Here is an 11,195-nt window from a genome sequence, read left to right on the forward strand (position 1 = left end):
ATAAAATATGGAAATGACACAATCCCCAAAGGAAGTTGTCAATCCAAGGAAAAGAGTCTCGGAAATCATTCCAGTGCACTCGAGACGACATCAAGTGATGAAAAACCGAACATAAAAAGGAAAAGACAACGGAAAAAAAATATCCGTAAAAGTCTGAGAAAAAGAAAAGGAAGAAAAATGACTGGGTCATTATAACCTTCCCACCTTAAAGGGATTTCGTCCCCAAAATACAGCCCCAACAAAACAAAAAGGCGAAACCAGGATAACTACAGAGTACATCTCCGAGTATCCCACACAACATGCTACGAAAGCAATCCCAGAATTGAAAGACAAGGTACAACCCCATGTCATTCGCACCCATGTGCTCATGATAGGACAACCCCTCAAAAGAAAAGTGACGACATGGCCACACGACAAGTTAAACTTACACACAGAACCTAAGGTTAGACAAAGGAACAGAAAACAACAACGATAAGCATCCCTCCTGACGAACCATCATAAGGAACCAAAAATAACCCCCAAAAGAACTCCAAGATAACCACATATCAAATCAGGGTACAGAACAAACACAACGTGGCAGCACGAATAGTGACCAAAACCCACCCACAACGTACTCAAATGTGTGGTAGCAATGATAGTACCTAATGCCCGCCCACACTTACTCGTTAGTAAGGTAGCATCGACGGCAACTAGTACTCGTCCACAACACACAACTTTGTATGGTAGCATGACAGTATAAGGCACTAGTTCATAACTTGCCCCCCACTAGGTCTACCCATAAAACCTCTCGATACCAATGACATCAATGCCAAAATGATCATTACCAAAAGCACTACGGGGACCAACATTTTGTGAAAGTTGAGATATGGTCCAAGATGTCCGGCCGGACCATCCTGGCCAATCCCAAAACTCTGACAACAATGCTATAGGTACCGCTATGCTTAAGGTCTTAAATCCTCAATACAACAAAACCAACAACCCCAATGTCTCAAAACACTCCTATTAACAACATCAATAAAAAATCCAAAGCCTGCCAGATAAATCAACCCCACCATGAATCAAAACGAACCTCAATACAAGACATTTCATCGAAAGTCCCACATATCTCCCTGAAACAGATAAACTACAAAACTACACCTAAATTAAACATCAGATCCACATCCTTATCATGGATAACTAAGTCCTTGAAAAACAAGTCCACCATGTGGCATACACATCAAAATTCTGACAACCATGGTCATAAAAATAGAGTCTATCAAAACCGTGCTTGGCAATACCAGGCTAAATCAAAATTCCTCAATTTCATTCCATACCTAATCACTGGAATTACAATTCCTCAAAACGATGCCTAGCCATAACTAGGACAAGAAAACTTCACAAACAAGCAAAATCCAACTGTGATCCTTCAAAACCTCTCCTAAGGGTCAACTACATCTAGGTCTCCAAAATTGAAACAAGTCTCCAAAAGACATTCTCAAAAGAGTATCGAGCTTACCTCACAAATCACAAAAAATCCTCAATAATATGGACACAAGTCCTCGTAAAATGATCTCACACAAATCAAGTCACCCTGAGCACCATAACTCCGTCAATAAACACGGTAAAAACTCCCCAAGGGAAGACACTAAAGAAAGAAAACCACCAGTCCTAAGAAGGACAACACCACGACTCCACCTTTGAAACAAAAGATAACAAGGTCAAAGACTTCACCCCCTACTTCGAAGTAAGTCCACCAAAATCCCCCAAACCCTCACCAAGGACTCAAGACAACCACGGTGATCTGCACGGACCAACCGACCCCAAAACTGTGCATGAGGCGACGAAGAGAAGAGACAACCAAGAAAAAGAGGTGGAACCCTATGCCCCCACGAGTGTTAACACAATGAACACGAAAATAGAGCGTTCTTCCCACCTTAGGGAAGCGGATAGTTCAAAACAAAACAAATGTGAAAACTCCTCCATAAGGAATCTCACAATGGAACCATTACAAAACCCACATACGCACTAAGTGCGACTGGAGAAAACACAAGGGAAAACTAAACATGAAAGTCATGCATATGACAAGGAATGCAACTACCAAGTAAGCAAATCTACTCACATAGATAAAATCAAAGGTACATGCAGCATGTCTCCACGTAATGCAAAAGCATATTTTTAAAGCATAGTAACAACATGGCATCTCTAAGCATGTAAATAAGGTATGCTAATGTCATACAATAAGAAAACAAACGTGGATAGACCTCTACCTACTCATGCATTGCAATAACATAAATCATACTACTAACATGGTAGTAAACGAAACTGTAGAAGATAAGATGATGCAACAAAGAACCCTATGAACATCGTGTCCTAGAGTGTCTAGGTAAAAGGAAAACAAGTCCTAGCTATAATCTGACTCCAAACAAACGTGAGACCTTACCACAACGGTAAGACTCTAACAATCTAACTCTGAATCTAAAGGTGACATTACAAGTGACACTAACAGTGCAGTGCTCTCACTACCCGAAACATCAACCAATCTACTTGATCCCAAAAGTGTCATCACGCAAGAACTCCTCAAGGAAAATGGCAACTACAGCCATACCAGTAACAACTAAATCAATCACCATGACTGATCCCCAAAACAACCATCATCATCACTGATCAAAGGACAACGCCTATCAAAACAAAACCAACATTGATTCCATCCAAACTGCGCTTGTAGCTAGCTAGCACGGTAGCATGACAGTGCCATGCACCCGCCCATAAATGTATTCGCCCACGAAAATTGCAATCTCAGAGGAATCTTCCTAAATAACCAAGGATCCTAAGAGGTCCACAACTTCATCATGGCCCAAAACCAACAAATCCAGCACTACGGCTATGCCTAATGGATCACCCTACGAGAGCCTAAACAAAAGGTGACCATCCACCTATCCAAAGCCAACGCTAGGTCAACAACGACCTAAACTACCATGAAACCAAACTGACAATTGCTAACAACATCTAAGAAGAGTGCCTAAACAAAACCAAAACACACCAAATATAGCACTAAGTGCAAACTCACCAAACAACCCAACCTCAAGGCAAACATCCGTGACTAATCCCAAGTCCTATAAAATACGTAAAACAATATGCATATACAAATCTAACCTAGCATACATCATATAACATGCTTCTTATACTAGAATAAAATCATGCTTTAACCAAACGATATACTACATATACCACCTAGGCACATAAACATGTTATCAAACCAAAACATGTTATCATAAAGCATATAAACAAATAGAGCATGGCAACACAAGCATAATATACACCCAAAACCCGTCATCCAAGGTATTCAAACCTAGGAGCTCTGATACCACTTGTGACGGCCCAAGTTTTGTAAACCCCGTGCGTAAGTGACAACCAAAAGATGACTCGATAACGGATCCAAAATGTGGAAGCGAAAGGTGAAACAACGGTCTCTAAAGATAGAATGTGTCTCTAAGACACCAATGTGACCCTCAATGAGGTCATGGAACCCCAAAGGAAAACAAATGTGGAGTGTCGCTTCAAAAACGGACAAAAAGGAACCTAGGGGCAAAATGGTCATTTTGTAAAAAAATGGATTCAAGTGCTATCGAGCACACCACTGGGAAGACAATGTAAAACTAATCATGATGGACTCAAGAATTTCATTATTCGGATTCCGGACGAAGGAGAAACGACAAAACAAAGAAAAACGAGCAATAAAGCTAAAAGGGTAAACTGGTAATTATCCAAAAATATCTGGGTGCCACTGAGCACACCGTTAGATAGACAATGAAAAATTAATCAATTTAAAAAAAAAATTCAGTTGATTTGGAGTCCGGATGAGGGAGAAAGGTCAAAAACAAAATCAAGGTCGCAGCGGCCCGAAGAAGGCCGTGACAGCTACAGTGCCGTCAACCCACTACTGCTGCAACTGAGATTGATCGTGGACAGAAATAAAAAAAAAAAATGCATTCTAAAATGCCCAGAATGCCCCTAAGAAAAATTAGGTCAAAAGGAAAAAAATAATCCGAGCTACTGCCCAAGTTTTGGAAATAGGAGGTTTTTAAATTGCCTAAATTGAAAATGCAATCTTAAAATACACCCACAAGACCTCCGGAAGTTTTGGATAAGTCGTAACGATTTTCAAAAAAAAAGTCGATGAATAGTACCAACTACATTTGTACTAAAAATTTACAAAACCAGGCAGCAAGGATTTTTCAGAAAAATATTAATTTTTGAGGGCCAAGATGATGTTTTCTAGAAAAACACAAAGAAGAAACCCCCCTCAAAATTGAGTTTTCTACGTGACTCGCAAAGAAAAATGAAAAAAATGATTGTAAAATACCCGAAATGCCCCTGAAACAGAATAGGGTAAAACTCCCTAAAAATGCTACTTAGAGTTTTTGTTTCATCAAGGAAGGTATTGTTTGCCAAAGGGAGTGTGCAAGAGCATGTAGTATGATAAAATAGATGCACCAACATGGCTTAAAGCCTCTTTACATTCCATTAACAAGTTTTAGCATACAATTTTAGCATACAAAGCCTCAATTTCTCACAAATAAGCTACAATGGCAATACTTGAGTTTTAAAGAGAACATGCTTGTAGTCTTTCATGTTAATGGCTCTTGGCCTCATCTCATACATGTCAAATACATTGTAAAAAGTTTACTTATGTACACATTACACTAATGGAATCAAATATACACATTTTGACATATAAAGCTATAAAGGCATTTCAAGCCAATCTTCACAAAATGGAAATCTTCAAGTCCACAAGTCATCCAAGCATAATGGGAGTCTCAACTTTAATTCTTGTACCTGAAATATGCCACAGTATTGTAGGGGTGAGTAACATAAAGCTACTCGTAGGAAATGAGCATGCATCGGCCTAGCATTTTACAATTATATCACCTTATGGTGAAACATGTTAAACGGTTCATGCCACCTAACGTCTATATCAAGTGAGACTCGGGGAGCATCCTAAGCTACCCATGCAAGTTAAAGCGAACAACGGCATCCAAGTATACATGCTCAAGTACACTAAACCATATTAAAACATGATACACGACGTATAAACATACATTTCCAAGTATACTAACCATGTTAAGACAAGTCACACAATATCTAAGCATATTACCCAAGTATACATTTTATATGAAAATCTCATAAATCAGGTATACGAACATAAGTATATTAAGCTCAACAAAATGCACATAAGACAAGTATACATGTCACAAGTATACTAAATGAAAGTCAAATTCACGGAGCAAGTATACAAGTTCAAGTATACTAAATAGTATTCAATTGTCCCAAACAAGAATCAATTCTCAAGCTACAAGTACTCCATGATTAACAACTTGAAATTTAATGCAAAAATAACAAATAGTGGAAAAACTAGGACATGTGGTCGCTCGACCAAGCAAGTATTTTCGGGTAATTACGACCCATAAGGTACTACCTAGTGCGCACTTATGACTTAGAAAACAGTTGTCTCCGTATTAGAGCCAAACCTTAGCCATCACATAATATATATCCTCACAAGCTTTCCAAAACCAATAAGTTCAAAACTTAAACAAAATCAAATGCGAGTTACCACATTGCATGCACAAGTAAGGTTGATTACACACAAACCATGTCCTAAAATTTAAGTCTAAATAGCATATGACATGTCAAGTCCTCAATATTCAATTTATACACAAAGTAAGAATATTTTACAACAATTGAGTCACATTACCATCCTAAGCCACAAGTACTAAATAAGTTTCAATTTAGTAACTAGTTTCCAAGGTAAACAATTGTAATATTCTAGATAAGCTATATACGCAACAAGATACATTTAAACAAGTTTTACTAATTAATGATATTCTATATCATTTTAAGTCTAAATACTATTTTAAGAGGCCACAAGTACTAAATATACTTCAAATTAGTAGCATGCTCACAAGGTAATTAGAATACTACATTTTAAGAGATTTTCAACCTAATCATGGAAAGTCTCTAGATTTCAAATCTATCCCAAACAACCTCAAATTAATCTATGTTAAACAACTTAGCATGCTCAATACATATATCAAATCAAAAGAGCAAAATAAGCAAGACATCATCATGTAGATTTTAATTAATTCAATTTTAATTAAATCTCGAGATTTCAAAAGTTGTTCAATTGATCCTAAATTAATATATAACAAGCTCCAACTCTTGGTCATACCATATCGCTAGTCTAAAATGGAATACAAGTAAAATATAATTTAGTAGAATTTAAATCAAATTAAATACATTAAATCTCTAGATTTGAAAACTCATCTAAATCATCCCAAGTCAATATATATCAAAGATCAACTCATGGCCATGCCATTTAACAAGTTTAAAATGAGTTACATGCGAGCTATGATAAATCATAATTTCTTAAATTAGCAAAAGACATGCATACAACTCATATAAGCATCAATAGCATGCACGAAATAAAATATAACCCTAAAACATCCCCTACCTCACAAGAGGATTGTTTCTCTTGAATCCAAGGCAAATCAACACAAAATGGCAAACCCTTCAAGGGTTATGAAGAGGAAGATGAGAGGAAACTTTTGTCTCCCAAGGTTAATGATCTAAGGTGAGTGGAAGACCCTCAAAAATCAAGGTCAAGGCTTAAGGCTTCAAGCTCCATCCATGGAGGCTAGGGCTTTTGGTGAGAAAGGAAATGAAAACAATGAATGAAGTGTGAGTGGAGGAAATAGAAATCCTCCACTCACTATGTGATCTTACACCATGGTCAACACACACATCTATGGTCAATTTCACAAAAACCCTCCTTTAAAACCATAATCCCAAAGTAGGCTAAAGATATTTGCAAGACTAAATTGTGGCCCTACACTTGTCACCAATCCATGGCTCCTTCCTAAGCTTTATCCCATACTTACATTTGTCAACCATCCAAGCCAACAAGTGCCCCAATCCTAGGCCAACAAGTGGGTGAATCCTCACTTTCCAAATGTCATCATCCAATGCATCAAAGTGTTTCCACACAAATGTCAACAAGTGGAAATTACAAAAAGGTCCTTTTTGAAAATATCTTCCAAGTTTAATTACAAAATGGTCCCCAAGATGAAAAATAATTACTTTACTTAATTACACTAAAACCCCACAAGTTAAGGAAAATTACACTAAAGTATGCATTAATGTCCCTTTATGAAAGAAGTAAGTAATTAACGTGCTTTTCTAAAAAAGTAAAAATACCACTATCATAGAATTCAAATATCATGAATGCATGCAAAACCAGAATCAAATCTGAGCATAAAAAGTGAGGTTGTGCCAGGAAAAAGGATAAACGAGAAAAAGACAAAATGTGAATAGTGTTCGGAAAAATAAAATATGGAAATGACACAATCCCCAAAGGAGGTTGTCAATCCAAGGAAAAGAGTCTCAGAAATCATTCTAGAGCACTCGAGACGACATCAAGTGATGAAAAACCGAACACAAAAAGGAAAAGACAACGGAAAAAAAATATCCGTAAAAATCTGAGAAAAAGAAAAGGAAGAAAAATGACCGGGTCATTACGGTGACCTTGTGTACGATCCTTGTATGGTTCTTCGAGAATGTTCCTGATTTCGGGGATGAAATCTCTTTAAGGAGGGTAGGTTGTAATGACCCGGTCATTTTCCTTCTTTTCCTTTTTCTCCATTTTTACGGATTAATTTTTTTTTTTTGAAATTTCCTTTCACGTAAACTCACTCTTCGTGGTTGGAGTTGATTTTTGACTTCACGTACTTTCATTCTTATTGGTTTCCTTGAAATACGAAGCTTTTCTTTTGGAGAAAAGCTCGTCGGTTGTTTCTTTTTCCCGTAGGGGCGTTGATCGGTTGATCAACTAACATCAACCTTCGCAATAGCACGAATCATTGTAAAATAGGGCTATTGGTCGGGTAAGTCGAACCACTGGGACTGCGCTAGTCTAAGGCAACCTAAGTGTCTAGAGTCATTCTTAGGATGATGAAGGGGTGTTCATAGAGGTTTTGTTTGTTGTCACTTAAATTAGGAATTCAAAGTGCATAAAACACTAATTTGCAAGGAATTTAGGATGAAAAGATTAAGAAGATGAGACTAGGGAAGTGAATCCGCCTCCATCCCTATACATATGCTAGATTAGACCTAAATTGGGGGAAGAACAACATATGATGGTCAAGACTTACATAGCAACACATGGTTGCCATATAAGTAATCAAGAGGTACATTAGGTCTCAAACAAGTATAATCCATCAAAAGATAAACATGCTTAGACTACCTAACTAAGGTGTAGCTTATACACATTTACTTAAATGAGAGACTATCAAGTTCTTGACAAAATGATAAAGCACATGGAGTTAGAGATTAAGGATACACCATCAAAGGATTTCCTAAGCAATGGTCTATCAAAGTCACCTATCAACATGCCATGAAACCATTTCATAACCTTGCTTCCACTCTCACCATGAAAAACTCAAGCAATATGATTACTCTAAGACATCATCTAAGATAAGATAATCAACTTAAAGAAATCATCCATACATGTATCAACATTCATTACAACAAATGAGGTGCTCTTGGTTATGAAAAGACCATAAAATATACATGGCAAATCCCCAAAATAGACTATCCTAGGACATGCTTACAAGGGAGGGACTTCATCACCTCCCTAGAGAAAGAGTTAGTTACCCATTGCTAAGCTATAAGAAGGAAGAAGCTCCATCCAAGACTCCATTTTCGTGCTCTTACTGTAGCACTCAAGAACACCCTCCTCCTTGCTCTCTTCTCTCTCCTCTATCTTGCTAGAATATCTGATCCCAAATGTGTGGCCTTTGGTAGCCTTTTATTCCCCAACAAAACCCTCTCTCTCCTCCAAGGAACACCTCCAACCACTTCATAAAGAAGGAAGATGGCATTGAGGAAACCAATGTGCAAGTGGCTGAAATTGAGCCATTTCCGAGTGCAATCTGCCTGATTTTCGAGTACTCGAAAAGTGGTCTCGAGCACTTTAAATTAGTGTAATGTGCAACATGCTCTTCTTGCTTAGCGCTGACCTACTTTGGTAAAACTGCTATAACTTTGTGCCCTGAACTCCGAATGCTTATCTGTTTGAAGATTTGGAGATATGATTCAGTGTGTTAAAAACTTCATGTTTTGATGAAGACCCAATTCTCAAGTCTGGTTGGTCGAAAATGGGGAGAAAGGCAGTACTTCAGTGCTGCCAGGCAGTTCTGCGCACCTCTGTTAAGAAGATCATAACTCTCTGTTCCAAACTCCGAATGATGAACTGCTTGAAGATTTGGAAAGCTGATTCAGAGATCTAAATCTTTTATGTTATGATGGAAGTCCAGTTCTTGAGTTTGCTAGGTCGAAAATGGTGACAAAAGTCAGGATCACTGCTGCCAGAAATTCAGAAATGGCACCCTTTGTTTTCAAAATTCCACAAGGCATCATTTTTGCTTCCTTTTTGCACTTTAACCTGAAAATGCATAAAAACATGCAAATGGAGTTAATCTACATAAAATAATCAATCAATGGACTTTGTTAATGTAATTTAGTGCGCTTGAATATACAGTATTCAGCGCTTATCACACCCCCAAACTTACATTTTGCTAGTCCCTTAGCAAAACCAAAATGCCAAACTCAATGGAATGAAAACATGGGAATACTATTACAAAAATATTCACCATGGCAAAGATAAACATAAACATAGCTCAAATACAACTTGAAACAGATAAAGAGCTGGAGACGGGATCATTGGGAAGACTACCTTGCATATATGAAGTATTGATACAAAAATTGGGAAAAACCATTTCAACATGCATGCATCAACATCATAGTCCATATAAATAATTCAATTGTCATCTCTTAAATGGAAATAACTCAAACTCCAGTGAAAGTGAATTGGATTCTCAACATGCGGCTTTTACTTTCTTTTCCAATTCCACAGTACAAGTTTTCAAATCATTGAATTCCCCTTTAAATGAGGTCCCTAAGGCATGATTTTATTTACAAGACAACTTTTGTTGCTTGTTGACAATTTATTTCAACTCATAAGCGAAACATCGAATGGTTGTGCAATGCTAAAGTCCCTTAAGCTTTCTAACCAACCTATGTAGCAAGCGTTAGGCCAACAGCTCCCAAACCAGATGGCTTTAGGGTGTTAAGTGTAGAGACACTCCTAGGGCTTAATAGCTCAAGTTGGAAAGGCTACGAACTCCAACGAACCATGTTTATTACAATTTTTTTTTTTGAATGACCGTGCAATGTTTAAGTCCCTTAAGCTTTCTAACCAACCCTTGTAGCAAGCGTTAGGCCAACAACTCCCAAACCAGATGGCTTTAGGGTGCTAAGTGTAGAGACACTCCTAGGGCTTAATAGCTCGAGTTGGAAAGGTTACGAACGTCAACCGGTCATTTTTATTTATTATTATTATTATTATTATTATTATTATTATTATTATTATTTAATAGAAACATGCCAAAGGTATCCATCTATCAGGTTCATCAAATCAGATTAACTAGGCCAAGGTCAACGTCAATCAAGTTGCATGCCTCACAGTTAAGTTTCCAATGTGCATCTGTGCATTGTGAAGCTTATAAGAGTGTAAATCCAGCAAGAATCTAATTGAGTCATTTATACAGACTACGTTGTATTTGCATGATCACATCAAATTCAAAAATTCTTTATTTTCAAAAATTTCTCAATTGCTTCTATACACAAGGTATTAAACATATGCTTTGTCTCCGACAAGTTCCAAGTTACACTATCATTGCTTTACAAAAATATGATACCAAAACTATGCCAAGAATGCTTTGATGCACCCCCAAACTTAAACTACACAGTGTCCTCAATGTGGGACATGGATGTAAGTTAGAGACAAAAATGACAAAGAGTATAAAAAGGAACAACAATACCCAGGGGGAGGAAACGGCATGGTGATACAAAAACCCCCAAACTGGAATTGGATTGCGTAACCTGGAGAGCATCATGAAGAACAAAATGAAACAACCACAAACAGTATTAATAGCACAAGCATAAATACAGAAAAAGAATGTACCGAAAGTTAACAGAACAGAAAGAATTTGCATTACAAAAAGAGTTTACATGATTACAAAAAGAGCTGTACAGGGATCATGTCGACTAGAGCAACCAATACATAGCAAATTCTTATAGTTCAAAAGGAAAACAAAAGATAC

The sequence above is a fragment of the Cornus florida genome, unplaced genomic scaffold, assembly GCF_030987335.1.
Source record: "Cornus florida cultivar Cherokee Brave unplaced genomic scaffold, ASM3098733v1 CherokeeBrave_3.0.0_Hap2_Chr05, whole genome shotgun sequence".
Lineage (NCBI taxonomy): Eukaryota > Viridiplantae > Streptophyta > Magnoliopsida > Cornales > Cornaceae > Cornus > Cornus florida.